The 23627-nt window shown below is 39.2% G+C and overlaps 1 protein-coding gene across 2 annotated transcripts in view; it reads right to left on the reverse strand.

The window, feature by feature from the left end:
* TBL1X (transducin beta like 1 X-linked) overlaps positions 1 to 23627 on the reverse strand; it is a 193331-nt gene that overhangs the window by 121216 nt on the left and 48488 nt on the right. For both annotated transcript variants that reach the window (XM_068180102.1, XM_068180101.1), the window contains exon 2: positions 17330 to 17402. The gene's annotated coding sequence lies outside the window, so the exon portion shown is untranslated. The remainder of the gene's footprint in view (positions 1 to 17329; positions 17403 to 23627) is intronic.

Here is a 23627-nt window from a genome sequence, read left to right on the forward strand (position 1 = left end):
CCAGGTAAAGAATAGCCCTAAAGAAGCTGCTTTGTTTTGTTAACCATGCTAACTTGGGCTTCTGCACCGTCCCCCCCTCTGTGCAGTGCTGTTACAGCCAATAAACAAACACTGCTCCGTATTTTCAGCGCAATAATTTGTCTTTTTTTTTTTTTTTTTAAAGCAGATACCTTCTAGAGTCACCTGATCAGCCTGTCGCACTCTGCCCGCGTTCAAGTTATCACAGACCTTGTGGGATTGTCCAAAATAAGGGACATAAGGAAAGCAACCGGACAGGTAACAAGCCTGCTCCAAAAAGCACCACAGTGGAGCCTTGCTCAGAGAGCTGGCACAGCAGGATGAAACAGGTATTCTTTCTAAAAGGCTTTTCAAAACAAAGCCTGTGGTTGTCTTTCTAGTTCCCTTTTCAGACTCTTCTGCTCCAGTTGTTAAAAAAGAAACAACAGTGGCAGAAGAATAGCTGTGACTCAAACAGCAGTATCTCCTACTAACAGCATTCCTCCTATTCCTTTGGCACACTCACTTTTTGAGCGTGCAGTTCTTTGAAAAAGCCATTTTTTCCGCCAGTACCAAAAAAAAGGCTATCTGGACAGCTCTAGAAAATACAAAGAGAAGACAGTGAGAGTTTGATTCACAAGAACACATCCTTTGTTTGATATTGGTACAGCTGCAGTGGGAGGTGTTTTCCCTGGGCTTGCAGTGACACCGAAGCAGCACAGCTGACCTCTGGGAGAGGGAAACAGCTACATGGGCACTCTCGTGTTTCCAACCCATGCGCAGTGTAGCATTCACAGAAAGAGAGCTGTTCCAGCATAGGTCTGACAGCTTTGTTTAACACAGAAAAAGGGAGCCCCAGCCCCGGCAGTGTTCAAGGCCAGGCTGGACAAGGCCTTGAGCAAGCTGGTCTGGTGAGAAGTGTCCCTGCCCATGGCAGCTGGGGTTGAGACTAGCTCACCTTGAAGGTCTATTCCAACTCTTCAACATTCTGTGCTTCTATTGGAAAATGAACAGTGTAACAGAACCTTTTGCCTTTAGCACTAACGTGGACTGCGTAAATTGAGATTATGCTCAAAAGCAACACTGGTCAAGCAGAAAAAGCTTATTGCTTATTGTTTTAAAGGGATGGCAGGGAAGAAGAAGAAAAGCCTACTCAAGGGAATACAAGAAACCTATGTACATGAATGCCACAAAACTGGTAGCTAATAGCTACCTGAAAACAACACTTTGGAAACACTGCTTGGCAGCTGGCAGGAAAGTCCAGAGCTAAAGGCAATGTGCCTGGCTGTGATTGGAAATTTGGTTTCGTTGCTTTGTAGGGTTGTTTCCCTACTCTTTTTTCCTCTCCCTTATTACCATAAACAGATACAGATGATTAAGAGCCTAGCTGTGAAGAGCTCTGGTAGTTTAAGCCCAGAGAGACCCCAGGCAGGAGGGGTTACATGATCTCAAGCCACTGCTTCCACAGGGCTCACAGGCTGGATTGCATTTTCTTGAGCAGCTGATGAAGGATTAAGCCCAGCAGATGAGTACAAAGGGTAATTGTCACATCTTAAACCAGCACAGCTAAATCTACCAGCGTTTATGAGACAGTAGTTTATGTTAAAGGTCCAAACACCAAAGAAGCTAATCACTCCTTTTAAAAGACTTTCCATTATATTCCAAGTAAGTGGCTTTCTTACTGTCCTAAGAGTTTATAATTCCTTATGCCACTTCGGCCTTTTCCAACAGGATACTGAGGGAATTAATTCATTAAAACATCAAGATCATTTGAAGAATTGAAGGAAACAAACTGATGCATAAAGCTAGAACAATTTGCTAAAAATTGTTTTCATTACCCACTTAATAATGGAATAATGCACTTGAACAGCAGAGAATTTTCTAGTGGGTTATTCAGGAGGAATTGTTTTGTGCAGATCATTTCTGTACTAGTATTAGAACCTTTCCGACCTCGAGTTACTTCAGTGTAAGGGCTGTATGCATTTCTATTTCATGGCACATAATGTCTGCTCATAATGCAATGTGCTGTGTCACTCAAACCGTGAGAGAACCAAGAAAGTTGTTTTTAGAAGCACTAAATACTTAAGGAAACAACACTTCATTAATATAATCACTAAAAAGCAAGTGATTAGATTACCTCAGAAGACAGTCAAGCCTAAAGTCGCACCTTGTATACATGCATTTATATGCATATACACGGAGAGATACCTGTGCATGCACCCCTGCCTAGGGAAGGGTTCCCTAGGAGCGCTGGTGCAGGTCTGGAGAGGCTCCTTCCCACCCCTCCTCCCGCGGTGCTGCAAGGACTAATGCGAGGCAGCTACCTGCAGAGAAAAAGCAGCCTTCCTAGCATATTTATAAATGTTAAATGGCAGGGAAAACTGCTGAGAGATTCCTCAAGCTCGGATCCTCATTCTCTCCTGCGTGGCCATCCCTGGGACACGGCTGGAAAACAAGGCAGCCATTTTCTCATGGCTGTTACTCAGCAGACCGGACTGAAGTGCTCCATAAGCTGCTGCTCTCTTCCTGCAGCGATCGAGGGCAAAAACAACCCATCACCCACAAACAGGTACAGCCACAGCCATCTCTGCTCTCCTGCCGTGAGCCTGAGCAGGCACGGAGGGGCCAGGGAGGGATGGATGGGGAGGCCTGGATGTGAACACATCCATATTCCTGGGCTGCACTACCCTACGTCTGTGCAAAACCTTATGGATGTGCAACGTGGTGCTGCTTGCTCATGGTTTTGTGTTTCCAAAAATAAACAGCCAGTGTGAGAAAATACTTGGCTTTTACAGAACCTGTGTCTATGAGATACTGCCCTGTGTGGAAAAATCCTCCAAACCTTCTGGTCCTTACGGAAGGTAGATTTTAATTGCATTCAGCACAGGTATACATGCACCTGTATGCACACACATGCGTGATGCAATTTTCATAAGCAACTTGACTGTAAGTAATTTCTCTCAAATGTAAGTAACCTCACTCAATTAACTTTTTTGGGAACCAGACTGTCAAAAACAGTGAGCACCCCAACTCTGTACAGTGTACAGATCGAGATATTCACTATAATAGCTTGAGAATAGAAAGGTCTGTCTCTAGATGTAAAGCAACAAGTGATGGCACCTATACTTAGGTTTACTTCTGTCTTCTATTATAACCCAGTTTCTTGTCATTTTTGTAAATCTCCCTATTTTATAAGGGTGTTTTGAAATTTGGCAGCAAGAAATCCTGGGAGATGCCATTTCAGTCTCAGCAAAATATGTTCAGCCTTAGCTATGATCAAATCTGATGGAAAAAAAAATTCCCACTGAAGTTACATCAACAGAGACTACTAAAATCCATCTGCTGAAGTCCCCCACCACCCTCTGCACGCTGCCTGCCCAGAACCTGCCTCTTCTTTTCAACACAAAGCCAGGCTCTAGCCAGACCCCGGCAGGCAAGCCAGACCACCCAGCCAGGCCCAAAGGAAGTCCAGAAAGCAGGGTACATGTCCCCATTCGGCCACTTCCAATGGCTTCTGCTTGGCTGGCCTGATTGTGCTGCACTGGGCTCCCTCCATCAGGATGGAGGCCTTACAAACAGAAGGTGATTCCCTGAAGCCATCGAAGTCCCCAAGCCTTGGGCTCATGTCAACCCACACAGGGTCTGACATACGTGCCTGGCTTGGCTCTGTGGGTACAAAGGCACATTCAATTCATTACATCCAGCTCAGACATCTCTTTCCAGGGGCTGGTCCACAAGAGATAGCAGTACAATCCCATTACCTAAGGCAAACTCTTTGGTCAGCTTTAAGCAATTTTATCACAGGCTATAATGGCCAGAATACCAAAACTAGAACTGCTGTCAATTCCATGTGTTTTAAGCACTACACCTAGGAAGTTTCCTTTCTCTACAGAAAACAGGACAACAGCCAAGGAGATGACACACAAATGAAAATGCTATTAAGACTGTAGAAAACCAAAATGTGAGAAAAGCACACCTGAGTTGCCAAAACCTAGGACACTGCCTCTGCTTTGCTTTTCCCAGACAAAAGCAGAGTCTTGCTCTGACCTCTCCCTTCCTATCGCCTGCCTCCCTGGGCCATCAGCAGCTCCCCCCCACCACCTGCTGCTCCCACGCTGGGCAAACAGCAGCAGCTGAACTCAGCAACACTAACAAGGCATTTTGTGCCCCAGTACCTGCTCCAGCTCTTGAGCACAAGCATTAAGTTTGTCCCTGAAAACTTTGCATTTGCAATTTCACATATGCTCACTAAGGATGTTATATAAAAACAGTTGCCAAAACATCATTCCTAATGCTGCAAACTTTTGTAACTGCTTCCCAAAGATACTACATGGCTTTGCAACGAGCCTAATATAGCAACGAGCCTAATATAAAGGATGGCTGTACACCAGAGATGATTCTGGCCAGCTTTTTCAGTCAAAAAGTCAGAATAAACACAAGTAGAGCACCAGTATTTAAAACATGTGATACCCTCATCTGTCATCAAAACTACTGAAACATAGCCCTGTTCTACATGATTAGCTGGTGAAGAACATGTTTGTTCTGTGGCCATTGATTTTTTACTGGGTAAAGTAGTAAGTCTTGTTTTTCTGCCAAGTATTGATGTACCAAGGCATTTTTTTAATGTCTTTTATTTTGAAATGCAGGATAGCTTACGTTTTAGAGTAGAAAGTCTCCTCACTCCAATAAAATTCAAAGTATGCTCTATTGCACAGCTCTATTGATCATGTCATCTGTGCTAAAAATGCCTTTTTTTTGCCACAAGACTATTATGTCATGTGCAGGATGGTAACATCTAAAAACGTATCACAGAAGATATATGTAAAGCCAGACTACTCATTTTCTTGATCCAGTCAGTAAGTAGAAATGAATCCATGCTGATCTAGCTCATATACCTCTCTGCACTAGAGGCTTCTTCACTAGACCTGCAACTCTCATTATGAAACATCATTTCCAGAAATGAAGCACACAGTTCCTTACACCTGTTTCACACCATCAAACCAGATAAAATGGCCTGATCTCTTCCAGGAAGGAAGGAGTTCAGCACTGGATTGAGGAGTCAGACAAGCACCATATGGCTAGAAGGGACGGGAAGACAGAAGTGAGGGCTGAACCACCCCTCTCAGTGGCAGCAAGAGTTAAATTGGCTCAGCTGTGTTGTCTAATCAAGTAGTCTAAATCAATTAAGCGTGAAGCCAATTTGTACACATGAATCTTTGTATTTATAAATGAACCTAAATATTCCACAGTAATACTCCATACGGTTTATTTCCTGTAGTACATGGATAGAAACCATGGACTGACTGAGCTCATTAGCCATGAAAACATGCTGTTTTATCAGGCAAGCTTTTGTCCAGCAATACAAAAAATGAGCAGTGAATGGATGAACCCTTCCTGCCCTATAAAACAATGGTTCCCCATGCAGGAATGTCAGTTAATGCCAGTTAACAGTAAACATGCTCTCTCAGTTGTTTGGAATTGTCACCAGGTTTGTAAATAATCCCCATACATCTTCCCAGAATACTACATTTCTCACAGGTTGTAAGGGAAACAGAAAGACACTTTCTGTGTGTGGAGAGTATTTTCCCAGATTTTAGTTCAAGCAGTGATGCTCAAGCAGAACAGAGTGGCTGCAGACACTTGCAGGGTGATGCTCCACAGATGCCTTCCCCGCCTCTCCACACAAATGGCTGAGTCACTCGTTCAAAGGCCCGGGACAGTGAGCTATAGCCTGTCCAAGGCAGACCTGATCTGGCCATGGCTTGCTTTACAAAAGGTGCACAGCAAAGTAAAGCATTTCAGCAGTGACTCAGCACTGTGTATTAATAGCCAGCCTAAGCTTATTTAAGAGCCTGTGGTTGCCATGTGTCGGGGACAGACTGTCGAGCTGGCTGGAAGCTCCTTGCGCATCTTTCAGCACCGGGCAGCAGCACGACAGGGCCGACGGTACCCTGGAATGGGAGCACAGCTCAAGGAGGGCTTTTGAATTGGCTCAGGTCAACTGCTAAGAGTTGGATTCCCTTGGTCCACTTGGAGGAAGTGGAAGCTGAGCAGCTGATGAAGTTGTGAAGAATTAGGTGCCTTTATACCCTCCATGCAAAGCGAGTGGAACAGAAAGCACTGCTTAGAAGAATCTTGTATTTCCTGCATGAACATACATACCCACGTGCAGAAATGACGCACATGCTTTTGGCCATACTGGAAAGCACAGGGAGGTGAGAAATAAAGAGAGTCATTGTAATCTGATTAGCTGTGTAATTAAGTCAAACTGGGAGATCAATGAGAGAAACTATAAGGAGGATTTTTTTCAGCACAGTATACTAGAGAAAAAATGAGAAATCTGGTGGAAACCTAATGGGATAAAGTAACAGATGGTAGGTGGACACCCAAGGGACATGAAATATGCTTAAAGATGATAATGGCTAACAATATGATTAAGAGTACATGCAATCTCACAATGCACTGCATGGAACTGAAATGTAAGTACTAAGGCCATAAACCCCTTAATATTATAGATTAGATTTACATACTTTTATAGACACCTACCAGACAAACAGGAAGAACACTTACAAAAAGGTTCTATATAACACAAGTATCTGGGCTATTTAAGGGAGTGGCTAGTGTCGCTGTCTTGAGAAACTGGCAAATAACTGTCTACAAATACAATACAGGACCACAGGACACATATAACAAGGAATAATTGACTCACTACAGATAAGAACAAGCACAAACCACCATCAGCCAAACAACCTGAGGCCTACCTCACACTACTTCACTCTACTGGCCTGTAAGGACCCTGGGGGAAAAAGGCAGATCAAACCCTACCCACTTTTTTAGTCACAAATATACCAGCAACTTCCAGCAAAATCTTCCACATAACACACTGTTCTCCCAGTTGGAACACGTGTAGGAGAAGGGATTGTGGTCTAAAGGCTGGACACACAAGCAGGTCAAGTCAAGATGGCCACTGATGCTCAGGCATTGCTTTCAGTTTTTTCTTGTGCACCATCAAATTTGCTAAGGCAGTCTCATTAAACTGTGGTGGTACTGTGCCTTCTAAATATCTGCCAATAATTAAATAATACCTATTAATGATATAGCCCAGCTGTAGCATTGCTTATTTCTCCACAAAATAAATGAACATTATATATAAAAATTCCAGATATATACAGTTAGATACATAAGTACACAAAACAGTGTTAAATGGAGAAAATGCAAACAAATGATAAAAAATATATAAACCAATGCTGCATTTATTATAACCCAGTTATTTATGCAGATTTATTTTAAAATATATCTGATTGCACTCATAGCACTGATGAAGACAATAGTAATGCACTAAATATCATTAAACACTTAAACTAAAATTCCTCCTTGATCATCCCTATACAACCACTTTGATTTTATTTTGCAATCCCAGGACAAGAACAATCTTATAACCAGAAGGTCAGAATATTCTTACTCTGTTATGAGAACAAACTAAATCATTTCCAAAAGCAAGAGTCCTCTCCCAGGCACAGTCCTGCCTTTGGCTCTTCCATCTCCAACTGGCACTAATTTAAACAAGGAGACTGGTAGATTTAGCACTTCAGCTGATATCAATTACTGTTGTATCACGCAAAGCACTCCCTGAAGTAATCAAGAAGTAAGCTGCTTATGGAAGTAGTGTAAAAACTGCACTTGAAATTAAACAGAAGCCAGTACACAGCAGAGACATAACCATCCCCTCTGTAAGAAAAAGAGATTTAAATGGGCAGCTGCATTCTGCATCAGCAGAATTAAAACCACTTCTGTGAATGGTTTTAAGGTGCACAGAGAGGTCACTGTGTTCCATAGATTGGGTTACTGCAAAGCCAACAGATAATGACTACATAAAAGAAGTAACTGGGCACTGGACTGCCTTAAAACAACTGAAGAGAAACAGAATAAGCCAGAACGATGCTGACTCTGTGATGCAGCTTCAGAGCAAGCATCATCACAACTAATTTATTCACAAGTAGCTTATGAAAACTTCCCAGTATTTTTACAATCATAAAATCAAAAAAAGAAAAAAAAAAAACAAAAACAAAAACAAAAACCACCATGTCCCAATGTCCCAAACCACAGATCTAATTTTTTTTATCCTAGCACAGGAAAATGGTGCGAGGTAGTGCAAGCGGGCCCAGTTAAATGTGATGTAAGGAACCAACAAGAAACAAACTCTTCAGAAGCCTAAGTTGTAACAGCTGCCTTGCACCGTTGTCCTTTTGTCTATTCTCAGGCTCCCACCTCAATGGCTTCTGCCCAATTTTGTCTTAAGGATGCTTAAAGCAGTACTTGTCATATAGGGCAGGCTCACTCAGCTGAGGAGCCAGCCCAAGTCACTGCAGGCCCCCCTCTCTCCGCAAGGGCAGATATAGATAGGCTTCCTGGCACCTTTCCATCCTACAATTTCCTACTGCTATTACACTGATGATTCAAATCTAATTTTAACAAGCAAGCAAGCCTTCTGCTGTCAGCAGCCATTGTTCCAAGACAGAAGGAAAATACTTTAAGCACATTTTTGTGCCTTTCAACATTTGCATTCTTGTATTGCTTTTGTTCCTGGAGAGGGGCACAGAGAAGGAAAATAAGGGGAGCACTTCCCAAGATAAGGAGCTAAGATATCAGTGTTGTCACTTATCATTTCCTAAACAAACTAAATTTTCCCAAACAAAAACAATGCATGGATGGCAGAAGGATATTATTCATTTAAGGACTAATGCTTTGAAAAATCTAAAAAACTTACTGATGTAACAAAGCAAGATTCAAACCATATTCCCCTAAGAACACATAAAAACAATGTTTGATTTTTTTTTAATAGAAAAATATTTCCCACATACTTTGGTATAATTCAGTTCTACACAGCCAAAATATTTATCTTTTTAAATAACTAAATATATTAATCTCTTTACAGCTAAGTTCATATGTAAATGAAACTGCTTTACCAGTTCAGAAAGAATCAAAAAAAAAAATCCTTGATTATATACTATCTCACAAGATGTGACCATTCACCATATTTCTAAGTATTGGCATACGAGATCAGAAAAAGGAAAGTAATTTGAATATTCTTTTGCATATTTTTAAGATGGCCTTCAAAAGCCAAGTGAACACAGGATAACACACTATTAGCTGTACAGCAAAAGAAATCATCCCATAAAATGGGCATTATCAGTGAAAAGTTGCAAGATGTAAGATATTCACTGAACATCCTTAGTTCTAAAGATTATTGTAGAAGAAGGGCATAAACTCAGTTCCAATAACCAAGGATAAGACAAGCACAGAAAAGTCTTCCAGGCAAGGAAGAAACAGAGCAGCTTGTCCCGAGTTACAGCACATTCAAGTTAGTTGTATGACATGTCCTGATGTTTATATTGTATGATTTTAATAAATCGACAATAGGAGATTAAATATATCTGCAGGTCTCCTAAAAAAAAATAAATGCTATACTGTGGTGCTGAAATATGCAAGGTGTTTTCATTACCTAGAATTCATATCCCAGAAGGTTATTTATTCATTGGAAAAGGAAATATTTAATAGCAGTTAACACCCTGAAAGGTGCAGAAAATGTTGCCTGTGCAATACACTGCTATACTGTTGTCTCAATGGCAGTAGAGAGAACACAGGGATCGAGTGTTGCAGTCCCCTTACACAGACATTGTGTAACCTGCCTGAGGTATTTAATACGATCTCGTTGTTCAAGTCAGTGATATTTGCTTTCATTCACATTCAGCAAGTTATTAATCTAAAAAAGCTAAGGAATCTTTCATTTCTTCTTGTCTCCAAACTCCATTTGTTCTTCTATAAAATTAATGCCATAAATAAAATGTTGCATTTAGACCTGCTGTGATACTGCCAGCCAATTTTGCTGCATATAAAGGTCAAGGAAAAATTTATTAAAAAACAAAATAACATTTTTTTCCCAAACTCCCTATATTAAAGAACAGTGCCAGGCATTTAAATAAACTCCCAATATAGGTCAATCCTTAATGGGCTTGTAAGTGAGCTGTGTGTTTTAAGAGCTAACCTTTGGAGCATTTTGCTTGCACAGCAACTACTGTGTTGCCCTCCAGAAACCTGTGACCATCATCTGAACTAAATAACCAGCCTCTATGAAAGCCCAAACCCTAACTGAAGGCCTCAATAAGCACGAATCCAACAAGAGGCACCAGTTACCTCCTACCTCTGCTGGGCTTCCTCAAAAACACAAGTTTTGAAACTCAAACAATCAATTCTTGCATTAAACACAATGTTTAAGCACTGAAAAAAATGGTAATTTAGAAATTCATCTGTGCTGGCTGTAAAAATTTCAGCTAATTCCTTGTCTCAACTTCAACAGTTTTGCCAGCTTTATGAATATTGGGGGAATAACAAAATCTGTTTCCTGTTTGAATTTTTCTTATTTCCAGTGCATCTTTTTATTTCCATAGCATCCAAACAAAAAGAGCCTTCTCATATATTAAATCTTCACATGGTTATTACCAGATGATGGCCAACTCATAATTTCACTCTTCTTTTAACAAAAAATATTGGATTTTATGTTTTCTACTAGAAAAATTAGCTCCTGCAAAACCACCAAATTTCTGCAGTAAACCCAAATTCTTTGAGCTCCTGGTATGAGAACCGTTCATCCACATTGCACTCCCATACTAGCTAAATATCCTCCATTCCACGTGGACAGCAAATACAGTTTTATTTGTTAGTCTTGTAATCTTACGTCAAAGCATTGAATCACTGAATGGGAAACTTAGGTGCAAGCTGTACAGTATGGCCACAGGGCACCTCCAGAATACACAGATGGCAACTTCTGAAGGAGCTTCAGATATTATGGGCTTGCACAGATTAAAACAAGAAGACATCACCTTGCTATTCCTCATCACTATCTTTACAACTGAGTAGGGTAACGTGAAATAATGAACGGATTAAGAGCACAATAAGAAAATAAGCAAACTAACACCAAAGACCTCCTGGAGACCAAAGCAAGGATAAAGAAACAGAATGCTGGTATTTAGCTTAGGAACAGCTCAACATAGCTTCTTCCAGTGACTACAACTGGAGCCAGAAACTGCTGCATTTGCTCACGGATTCAGTCGGTATTTTAGGGACAGCATGCAGGACAGGCTTCTGCAAAAGTAGGCAAGTACTTCCCATGTGTTATTATCACACAGAATTACCAGAGACATGGCCCTGTGCATCTGGCTTCAGAGCAGAGGAGATACTGCAACCACTGCCCTCCTCATGGCAGGCATGCACCCAAACCAGCAGGATATTTTGAATGATGCTTAACATTGACTTGACAGGTATGAAGCTGCAGACACAAGGTCTTGGGATTTAATGCAATGAAAAGCAAAAATAGAAATACAAATGGAAAGCAAGGTATGGCTTGGGAAAATGTAAGATATAACATGTTTGGTATGAAAAAAAATCACATCAGTAATAAGGAAGGTAGGGAAGGAAGGGAGAGAGTGCACTGAGATGCACTCCTAAATGATGTAAGAGGGAGTATGAGCAGTCAATCTAGACAGTAGAATTTTAAAAAAGAAAAGCACCAGGAATCATGATAATAGAAAAAAAAAAATTATTCTCTACAGATTTAGGAGAACCTGGACTCCTGAACCTCCTGATTAAATGAAGGCAGGTCTCTCAAAAGCAAAAAGGTGAAGAACTGACATTTGAGTAAAGAAAGATAATTTTTTTTACAGGTGAAAAATGGTAAACTGGGCAAAGAGATAGTGGGATAATTGTTTACAAATATCTAAAGAAAGAATGTGCATAGAAAAAGGATGACATTTTCTAACAGCTAGGGAAACTCAAGAAGGAGTACATGGAAAGTGGGGGCTTTTTTGGTGGTTTGTTTTTGTTGGGGTTTTTACATAAAAATATTGAGGAACTAGAAGGAAAGGCTTTTTGGAGGGGGATGACTGTTGGCCTGTAAAAAATTGCCAGAGGGAATACTGCAAAGATACTGCTGGACTAAGAAAATGATCTGATGGGAACAGTCCTGTATCAGGAGAGATGCCTTGGATAATGTAAAAAAACCACTTCACAGTCTGCTTATATGTACACTAAGCATACAACTAAGATATATTACCTGAAAATTTGTGCTCCCTTTTTAATACAACAGTAATGTACTTTATTACTGATTTTAACAGGCTTTAATAGGAGGAAGCATACATTCAATTATTTTATTACATGCTTTGAATATAAATGGCGAGCATCTGCACTCTAGGTTACTCCTTCCGTCCTCACGCTCTCATAAAAACAGTACTGGCACATTTTAGAATTCAGAGCAGCCCTTCCCCAGCCCAGCCACTTTCTTGGCTGGTTTGCTGGGATCTATATATCCAATCTAATTATTTTGATTCCCATTTCCAACCCTATCAGTGGTGCAGTGGTGCAAGAAATCAAAATGCCAGTCTCCTGAATGTGTTAGAACCTAAAAGCTAACAGCTACTCATTTGCAGAGGCATCACTGCATGGCCCAAAGCCCCTGTCACCAGGCAATTTACGTACTATGTTCTGGATGTGACTTGAGAGGGGTTTCCCAGCACACCAATACAGAGCATTTCATATAACATTTCAGGTATGCTACAGGTTGTTGCATCATCTTATTTGTCACAGCATAACTGACAAAAAAAAAACCCAGCAACGCTTTGTTCAAATTTTGTCTCTTTTTAAAGACTCAAGTCCTTCTTTGTTATTTTTCCCTCTGTTTACTTAAAAGGCAAAAAATAGGATCATACAAGCTTCTCTTCCCTTAAGTGATCAGAAGAGAGAATCAGCAATAATCCTGCCAAAACACCTACTACCCTCTCAAATCAGGGGGATCATATGTTTGCTCAGTAGCTGAATTTCCCTGTGGATCTTTTCTCTGCTTAGAAGCTGTCGCCCTCTTGAATTACAGTCTTACTTAGATTACTAATGCTCAGCACCACCAAAAATATTCCCATTCATTTATCCAGCTTTTAAAAACATGATAACATGATTTGTGTTTAAATATAAGCGTCACCGTTTTACTTTTTATTATGAATATCATATGTTTGGCAAGCTGTCTGACCTTCCTTACAATGATGAATGCTGCAGCAAACAATTTGCTGTATCTTTAAAGAAATGGCCAATTCAATTACATTATGCCAGAAGCTTTCAAATCCCTCTCTGCCAAATGTCTTTGCTATATCCTGCCACAGACAGCCCATTTGTATTCCAGCACAGTAGGACACTTGTTTTGTTGAAGCACACAGTTCCAGTTAGGTACTATCAACAGAGCAGTATTTCAGTTCTCCAGCTCTGTGCTCCTTCCACCCCCTCTACCCTCACTTATCAGGATTTTCAATTTTACTGACCAAACGTGTATGCATTACTAATTATGTGCATGAAATGCAGTAGTTATCAACTGCTACAACAAAATACATTAGTGGCCAATTACAGGAGCTCTTGGCAGCAATGGTTATCATTCTAGTGGATTTAATCATTGCACTTAAAGTGAAGCTTGAGATTCCCTTTGAGATTACACCACTAATTGCTTCTGTTTTGCCAGTTACTGCATGAGCTGTTTGCAAAAAGGATCACTAAAGATGCTTTCTAAATATGGGAAAGCAGCAAACAGATGAAGCCTCCTGTAATGAGTGTCCCCCCCCCAGTAAAACCACAGTGTCAATTTATTCATACCACAATGCTCCTCTCCGATTCATATCCCCCTGTCACCTCCTCTTTCCCTCTCATTTCTTGTTATTTGAGCAGACAGCAGCAATACAGCTGCACTGCTATTCATGTGAATCATGCCACACACTATCATTTATTTATATAGATATTGAGAATATTACACTGCCAAAAAAAAAAAAGTTTCCCCCTCTCTTCTGTGTTTGCAGAGAGGATACTACTAATTATTATTATGATTATAACAGAGTGTTTAAATGGTCTTAGACCTTAAAAGAAAAAGGAAAAAAAAACCAACTTAGACCAAGTACATGATTTATTACACGTACAGTACCATCCTAATAGGCTTCCACTCTCCAGGAATTCCTAAAAACAAACACTCCCCCTCCCAAGGAATTTGTAATATAACATATTGTTCTTTAAAAGCTCCCATCTACTTCCAGGTTGTCAGTAGTGATGAATTATCTGGTTTACAGCCTCATAAAGCAAAAGTGTCTATATATTTTAATGCTGAGGCCCACCTCAGGACTTTGGTACCTTTCAAATGTAGTGATATACAACTTTCCAAACACGAAAGAAAGGCTTCAGGTGAAACAAAGAGATACAATTGTCATCAACATTTAGGTCTGACCAAAATAAGTAGTCTTTCAAAGACAAAAAGAATGGCAAAGAATTACAATTACAGTTTTGTTAGCTGAGAACAAGCTATTTTAATCAATACAATCGTTTAAATAAATTTGTTTGGCTCATTTTCATTAAAAATTTCAGCTACTAAAGCTTTACATTATTCAAACACTACTCTGTGAACAATGAAGAAGCACTCAAAAAAAATAAAAAAAACAACAATCCTCAACAAAAATTTTCTCATGAGATTAGAAAACCTCCTATATTTGTCTCAACAAACACCAACATTTTTAGGATTTCAATAGATGCTAGGTTGATAAAACTTTAATTAGAAACTTAATTGATCTCTGTGAGATACCGTAGAGAAAGTTTTAATCCCCAGAGACTTCTACACTAGAAACAGCAGAGCATATGACATCTTTAAAAGCTGTCAGAAATCATACACTGTGATTTACAAAAATAATAGCAATCTCTGTGAAATTAACTGCTAAAAGAAGTTGAAAAGCTTCATCCTACAGTATCAACAGGCTACAGCACCAGCACCAGTCAGCTTCACTTCAGCCTCTAAATATGGCATGGACCTACCAATCCCTGGAAAAGAACAAACCCCAGCAGAACGAGGGTTACATCACTGATAGATTTATCTTGCTTCATGCCCAGATGTGGATTTGCACAGAACACGTTGATCTTTCCAGAACGGCAGGCACAAGAACTGCTGCACACGGGATGCTCTCAAAACCAAGGCCAGTTCATTTTCGTGCTTAACAGAGAAAATCTTGCCCCAAGGCACTCAATTTCAAGTCTGAATGAGAAAATCTGTATGTGATGTGGTAACTACAGTAACTGGCAAATAATAAACCAGGTAAAACACCTAGAGATCAATCCTATATTCATGAAGGAACACACTACACAATTCAATTGGATTATCCCCATTTCTTAGTTCCCTAGTTCTTGACTTCTACCTTATTAGACAACAATTAAGGACAATTTTCAAGTACAAAGTAACACAACACTGCCACAGTATCTTTGTCACTATACCTACAGGTCCTCCAGTCCAGCAGAATGACTGCCTTTCTTTTTTATGAGCAACCTCCTGTTTCATGTACACGGGCACAAAATCTAAATTACAATTCCAAGAAGACTGCAATTGTATCTGGAATTTCTAGTGCTGCCTTTCAAATGAGGAAACAGGAGTAAATCAGGAGAAGAAAATATTCCCAAAATGAACGGCTGAGCTTATGTAGCACCCAAAATACAAAAGGTTGGGAAATAGCTGTCTTTCATCACTGTCAAAAGCAATAGACTAAAATAGGCAGAGTAGGACTGATAACACAGGAAATAAATGAAAACATTTGCTTCATGTTAGTATAGAAGTTAAAAGAAACAAGGCAAAAACCTCTCTCAAAGGTCCCTGCTGGATTTAAAACAGAGCTGTTGAGCCAACTGGGATTTCAAAACATGCCACTATCATTTAAGAACACTGAACTTCTCTTCTTTAATAAACCTTACATCTGTTCACTAGTCCAGAGACCTAATTCCTAAAACCATACAGAGCAAGTGCAAGACAAGGAACCAGAACTTCAATGAGAACTGCTAACGCACAGGGAAGCAACCAGTTACTTATAACAGAGTCTCAGGCATTATCTGTAATTCACCTAACTTACAAATCAAAGAATGATAACACTAAATGCTACCATGATGTATTTCTTAATTAATTAAAAGTCTTATTTGCACATAGCTCACAAAGCCTGGCAGATTTTTAGGTTACGTATTTAATTCTCTTTAATAATGAAAGCAATGAGAGACATTTTTGTCTACTACTCTACTGCAGGGATAAACACAATAAATACTCTAGCAAAATGAAATACATTTTTTTATGCAGTGATGTGATGGGTATCAATTTTTAAGTTCATGCATTAAGTAGTAGAATATGAATAAACCACGGCACAGATTTGGAATAAACAGCACTGGTAACAGTTTAGACCATATTAAATTGAGAGACTTTCAGCTGGTAAGCATTGTTTTCAAAATTTAATGTAGATACCAGTAAAGATATTCAGCTTAGTAAAGCTCTCTAAAACCAAAGATAATTCTTTTAGCATGAGAAAACAAAGGCTCCAGCTCTAGCAATTGTTTCAGAAAACTCAATGAACTTGCCTATTTTTAAAAATATGTTACCAGTAGAAAGAAATTTCATCCTATAAAAAACTTATCTCCTCATTAATATTACAGATATTTAATATATTAATATGTATGACTAAATAAATGCATTAAATAATAAGTAACACATCAAAGTACCTTTTTGACATGTAAAATCATTTTTTGCAACCAGAATAATGCTTGGGTTGCCGGGAAAGAAAGCTATGTGCATAAATGGAAAATACTCTTCCTGCCTTTCAGAAAACTGTGTAGGCTGAGTTTGGGACTGGGGGACTCCAGATGCCAAGGAATGTCTACCACATGCCCCATCCAAGCTGATGAAGAAAAGCTGCCCCTGTCCTGTTTTAGTGAAAGCAAACCCCAATCAAGACAATAATTTTGGTCTCAGAAAACACCCCTCATGAAATGAGCATTCATCCTTTCCAAGACAACCTTCCACGAGGTCGTCATCTCAGCCTTCACCCTCTGATGACCTCATATTTGACCTGGCCTGACCTTCTGTTTGGCTGAGTCTCAGTTCCTTACTATGATTACAAACCAGCAAGATCAAGTTAAGCTTTAAGAGACTCAGACATTAGTCTGAAGATAAATTACTGCAAAGGCAAAACATCAAAATACCAAGAAATCCTGTTTATAAGCTATGTTTCATTCTATGGAGACTTCAAGGGCAGCAATAAAAAGAATGTACTGCAAAGCACTGAAGGCTCTATAACACATTCCCTCCCTTGCAGGTAGCCCTACCACTTCTGGTCTTTCTCAATTCAAAAGCCAAAGTATTGTCTGAAGTTGCAACTGTAATTAGTATGGAGGTGCTGAAAAATATTTCACAGTCTTAACATTTTGTAAAGCTGATTTCCACTAAGTATTCACTTACTCAGGTGCAAGAACAGTCAAGGTCCCCAGTTTGCCCCAGATTTTCCCTTCAGGCCAGTTTTATCCTTAGGTATCTGTGCGCAATTAAAAAAAAAAAAAAAATTAATTTACATTAGTCCTAATAAGTTCATCTCATGATTATATCAACTTTTATGGCCGCAATTTAAAAATTCAGATCTCCAGTTTTTCTCACAGGATTATTTTCCATCAATATGATTAACCTGAAGCAAACTCAAAGCTGTTTTCTGTCAATAAAAATGCTGGGGTTTACTTGACCAGTATATATATATATAGATATATATATATATATATATATATTTTTTTTTTTTTTTTTTTTTTTTTTTTTAGATTTACCATGACCCTAAATGAAAGAGTTTTCTGTAAGAAAACTCATGTAAAATCAACCCAATAAATGGTGGGATTGCTTGGTTTAGGTATATTTCATCACTTGTTTTTAGGAGTATAAACAGAGAGCACACAGTTACGCCTTTGTTAGCCATATATTTAAACTGCGTTAAAGCTGTTAACATGTGACAAGCAAATCCTACGTATTCAATTACTGCTTTAAAAATTGAAAGAGGGTTCGTGTACAGGTGCACTGTCACTTAGTTAAGGAGCTCAAAAATATAGTTATTCTTTCTCCTGGCACTAGTATGAATTAAAAAAACATTTTCTAAATGTGCCATTCAACCATATGGAATCAATTTTGGCAGACATATGGAGTGCCAATTAAATAAGTGTAGCTTTGCTGACACAAAAGTCCACCTGCATGTATTCAAATTTTCCAGAATTAGACCATCTAATTTAGAGCAGCCCCTTTAACAGTAAGAGAGTAGAAAAGCAATGTATTTGATATGACACAACCTCTGTAACCAGTCTCCTTAAATAGCAATTGCAGCCTTACTTTTGACCATGGTCAGGATATAATCAGATAAGATGGAATTAGCTCCCCTAAAGCACAGCTCCAATTACATCAGATCAAAAGAGAATCATGTTTTGTCTTCTCCATCATGCAAGTAAATATATAATTGGGAAATTAGGCAAGGTACAATTTTTCAAAGAAGACTTTAGCAGAAGTCAAAAGAAATTAGAAAACTGACTGTAACCATACTTCCTAGATTTTCCTAGGTTTTTTTTGCACCTATTTTCCCACAATAAATGTACAGAAAGCATGCCATTTAAAGAAACAGAAGTCAACAAGCTATACACACACATCAACACTCCAAATAAAATCCTAATATAAGACGGGTATCATCCAGTGACGTGGAAACTAAGAAATTTTTAAGGTAAACTCTTCAGAAGTTTTTTTTTCTGTTTTTTTTCCCAAGGATTTGCAGTTAATTGGGCACCCTTGTTCAAATCTAGTTTGACTGACTTTGTATTAGGTGATAATGCACAGGTTTTTTTCCACAGGACCTCAACCTCATTCAGTGAATATAGTAGCTAGAAGAGACTAGTGAAACTCTACCCAGTGGCTGCATTCCACGTGGTCACAGCACAGCTCCACACACTCACTGCTCCAGGTTACCTGTGCTTTCCAGAACAGCACTCAGAGGACAGAAAAGCCCGTTCTCGGACAGAGCTCCCTTTGCTGCTGCCAGGTAACAACAGACCCCTGCCAGGGGCATCATGTGATCCCAGAGACAGGAGAACTTCAGAATCAGGGGCACTGCAAACTTTGCTGTCAGACAGGTTCCTAAAACTCATTTTTTCAGAGTATTTAGCTTTTTATAATACCTTAACTAATTTTCCCAGTTTCCTAGTTCAGGTGACACGCGTCTCCCCTCGCTTGTGAGCTGCCCCATTCACTATCTGTCTGAGGGTTTCCACAACAAATAAAAGCACGTTTCCAGAGATCTGTCCTTTGCTGCAGTCTTCAAACGTCTGTTCCACTTGGAAAGACCATACAATTCTGAGATCACAGAATTTCAAACTGTATCATAATGCAAATGTCCAAGGGAGCTCAGTTAACATATTTTAGACAATCTTAATTCTGTGCCTTCCCAGCTTTGCAGGACTTGCTCTTTGTAGCTCTTTCCTCAAGGCAGCTTTCTGTGCTTGGTTTTTTTTTTTAAGATAGCAGCCACTGAAATGGAGAAGCTCCATCTTGCTCAATACAGATTTTCAGTCTCTCTCAAAACTTCTCATCCAAGCCTTACTATTGTCAATCCTATGGACATGTGCTACTGCCCCCATCCACTCTCATCTTTAGGATCAGTTTCCTATTTGGGATCCCAGTCCTGCCTCCCTGCCTCTTTTCAGTGACCACTTCATTCTCAACAACTTCATTATATGATACACACTCCCACCCCATAACCAGAGTCCCATTAGCTTCCAGCTCTCCTATTCCAGCTCTCCTATACCAGCATTCCTTTTAATCTCAGCTTTCTGCACCCTTCACAGATCTCTTAGTTTATTCCATATCGCTTTTCACCTTCCAATGTTTTTCCCACTTCTTTACTCCCCCACTCACTTCCTGTGCTTCCCTCTTGCTCTGGCAGTTTCCAAATTTCTTCTCAACAACTAACTCCATGTGTTTTCCTGGCTCCTACGCAGTCTTTGTGATTAGCATGCCACAGCCATGGCTGCTGTGTTTTGTGCAGAACTCACTTCTAATGATGGGTGTTAAAGAGATCTGTACAAGGGTTAATGAGCAGGAATACTTAATTTCAGGATCCCAGAAGAATTGGGGCAGAAGAAAAGCCAAACCAGGAGTGCAGAAATAGAATTTTAGGCATTTAAATACCTCACTACAGAAACTTATATATATTTAAATGTCAAGGCAGCTGTATGAAGGTTTTGTGAACTGTAGCTACTTCTGTCTTGCTGTTAGATTAACACCATCCACACTTTTAAATTTAAAAACAAAATCCTTCTACAATGAACCAAAATAAAGTTACTTAGAGTCTAAGTCTCAATCTAAACTCAATCTTCATCTCAGTTAACAGCAAGTTACTTATACTTTTTAAAACCATTTTTTCCAAAAGAAAAGAGACCTTGATTCAGTCAAATATATTAAGTACTGTGGAGGAGGGGAAAAGGGGTTTTAATTAAAAACAGGGTTTTCTTGGCACTATTTACCAAGAATAAGCGTTCTTATCATTATTCTGCAGAAGAAAGTAGATTGTAGCATACCTTCATCTATTTTTGGCAGAAAATATGAGCTAACCAAAGACATCTTCCTCTTCTGTCTCAAACTTCCCTGCCTTTGGTGTTTGTGTGGGTTAAGAGCGCTTAGGCTGAATTCAAGATGATTTTAGAATATTATAGAATACCAGGTTGGAAGTGACCTCTTGAATCATCTGATCCAATCTTCCATGGCAAAAGCACAGTCTAGGTAAGATGGCCCAGCACCCTGTCCAGACAAATCTTAGAAGTGTCCAATGCTAAGGAATCCACAGCTTCCCTGGGGATATTATTCCAATGGCTGATTGCTCCCATTATAAACATTTTTCCTCTTGTGTTCAATCAGCATCTCACCAAGAGTAACATTTAACCATTACCCTTCATCTTTTCCACGGGACTCCTTGTAAAAAGGGAGTCTTCGCTATCTTTGTAGCTACTACGCCTTCTTTGCACAAGACTGGATAAACTCCATTCTCTCAGCATTTCCTCACATGGCAGGTTCCCAGCCATTTGCTCATCTTTGTGGCCCTTCTCTGGACCCTCTCCAGCCTGTCCTCACGTTTTTGCACACCGGGGACCAAAAGTGAGCACAGCACTCCAGGTGTGGCCTGGCAAGCACACAGTAGAGCGGGACAATGACTTTTAACTTATGTCCCTTTCATGGAGCTGCCTCCAGGGTGGGCAGACAGATACCTGTGCAGCCTGTGCTGCACTCCTGGATCATGAACAGATCCTTTCTATGCTACTAGTGTATTACTGCTGCTGGCCATTTAATAAGAGCATACTTTACTTAATGAGTGCAGATGAATGATTCAGTGCTAGAAGTTTGCTGAAGAGAAGTTTCTATTACATTTTGGTTCTTCCAACATTGGATCTAAAAAGAAAAAATATCCCCCTGATTTAACTGAAAAAAATCCCATAGAATAGTTACTTTTTTATATTTAAATAGCAAATTATCAAAAATAATTAGGTACACTACAACAACATAACCTTCCAACAAGTGTTTTTGTGTCCAACATATAAAAATTAGGCATAAATTTAATATCATTAATGAACATAGTATTTACAAATAAATCACTCATTCCTCTGTTGAGCCACACTGAGTCAAGCACACTTTAATGCTAAAGTGGTATCTAATTATCTTTATTTGATCCCAAATGCAACAGGGAAATAAAAATGTTCAAAATACTTAGATCTTGCTGATAAGTACTAAACATTGAAATGTATGCGTTAGGATAATGTATGATGGTATTTTTTCTTATTTCTTCTGAAGAGGTCTTAAACAGTCACATGAATATATTTAATTCATAGAACTGCTTGTTCCTTCACATCTTTTATTTCCTGCTGGTGTTGAGGACAGAAAGAGATTTAGTTATCCTGATTCCCATCCCCAGTATTGCCTGACCCAGAAAATTCACCACTGTCACTTCCCATGGAGAAAGGAGGACAGTCAATATGAATCAAGCTCTGGGAACTGGGCTTCAAAAACCTAACTAATGCAACGACTACAATTCATACAGAAGCCAATTATCACTTGGGATCTAAGGCATTACTCCAAAGTTGGCACTCTGAATATCCTATTAATCAATATATTTAAATGGGTTTGCTAGCTAGGGTAACAGGAAACTAATAACACAGCTATTAGTAGTAGATTGATTCTGAATTAAATAAAGAAAAAAAAAAAAAAAAACCAACACATACACAACATGAAACTCCTCAAAATACTAAAAAAAATCACTGGTAAACTGATCAAAAAGCCATAGAATAACTCTAAGAATTTGCCTCCTTTTATTTTAGGAAATCTTTCTACTCTGATTTTTTTCTCTTCCTCACAAGTTCCTGGCATCCTTTATACCACGATGTTTATATTCTAGTTTCCATAACCAGTGACATGAAAAGTACACTTAGTTCACACATACACAGGTAGGTGTGGGTCCTTGCTAGAAAGCTCAAGAGAATCATTTACAAATGAAGGTCCATCATTTTCCCCCAGAAACCAGAAGTACGAAGACAAGAATCAGCCCTTCCCCCACCTTGTCCCAATCAACAGTGCCTGTGCCTCCCCAAAGACTGCAAGAAGGAAAATAATGATTCTTACCATCTAATAGTTTCCTGACATGAAAAATTTACCAGTGTAATAGTGACAGAATCATACAATGAACTAGTTCAAATCTTCCAGGAAAGGATCTGGTGGGGAGGGTCTGGCAATAAAAAGGTTTTTTACTTAACAATCTTCATTTGAAAGAATCCCAGCTCAGCTCAGAACATCTCTCTTTATAGAGCAAGCAGATTTTAGCATCATTGCTATAGCTGTTATAGTCTGGCTGGTGCTAGTTAACTTGGTCACACAGGTAAATCCTAGAACATTCCAGCAAACAAGTGATCTGGGATTATACTTTTTAGAGCCTACAGCCAATATAGTTAACATTTCTTTGATCCTTGAGCTTCACACTTCAGAGAGCTGAGGGAGAGAGAAGGTGTTGATACTTTCAGGAACCACTAATTACAGGAATTCATCATGAAGGGCATTGCTAGAAAGTAGTAGAGATGTTTAAATATAAACAGTGCAGTTGCAGTCACACAATTGTCCATGAAAGGTTTCAGTGCATTCTTCCACCCAGACTGATGATCTGTAAGGTGTTGAACAGAAAGAAATTTTCCACAGTATAAGTCTCTTCAATTAAAACTATCTCTAGCACATTTTTTTGTATTTGATCTCAAAGTAAATTGTAAGTCTGATACATTTTAACAGTTTAATGTAAATGTTATGGCCAGAATTTTTGAAAGATTTGCTATTACATTTAGTCACACAAGTAGGTGTACAGTCTTCTGAACTCAGTTCATTTTTGGAAGAGAATTCATCCTGAATGGGAGCTACTGCTTTTTTATGGTAAAAAATGAAAGTGACATTCAGCTGGCCTCAATTATAACATTAATGATCTACTCTAAGTTATTTGTCTCCTTCAGAAATATGTGTAAAACCACATGGCCAAGTTACGAGTAGAAGCAGGAACAATATCCTACTTTACTAGTTCTCTTCCTTGAGAGTGCACCACTGCCTAACAAGATATGTTAAAAATACCCAGGCTTACATTATAGCCATTCCCTAAGATTTTTTTTTTTTTTAATGACAATAGTCACATAAAGCATAGAGCCTTTTCACAGCTAACTGA

Source organism: Anomalospiza imberbis, chromosome 2, assembly GCF_031753505.1.
Source record: "Anomalospiza imberbis isolate Cuckoo-Finch-1a 21T00152 chromosome 2, ASM3175350v1, whole genome shotgun sequence".
NCBI classification, from domain to species: domain Eukaryota; kingdom Metazoa; phylum Chordata; class Aves; order Passeriformes; family Viduidae; genus Anomalospiza; species Anomalospiza imberbis.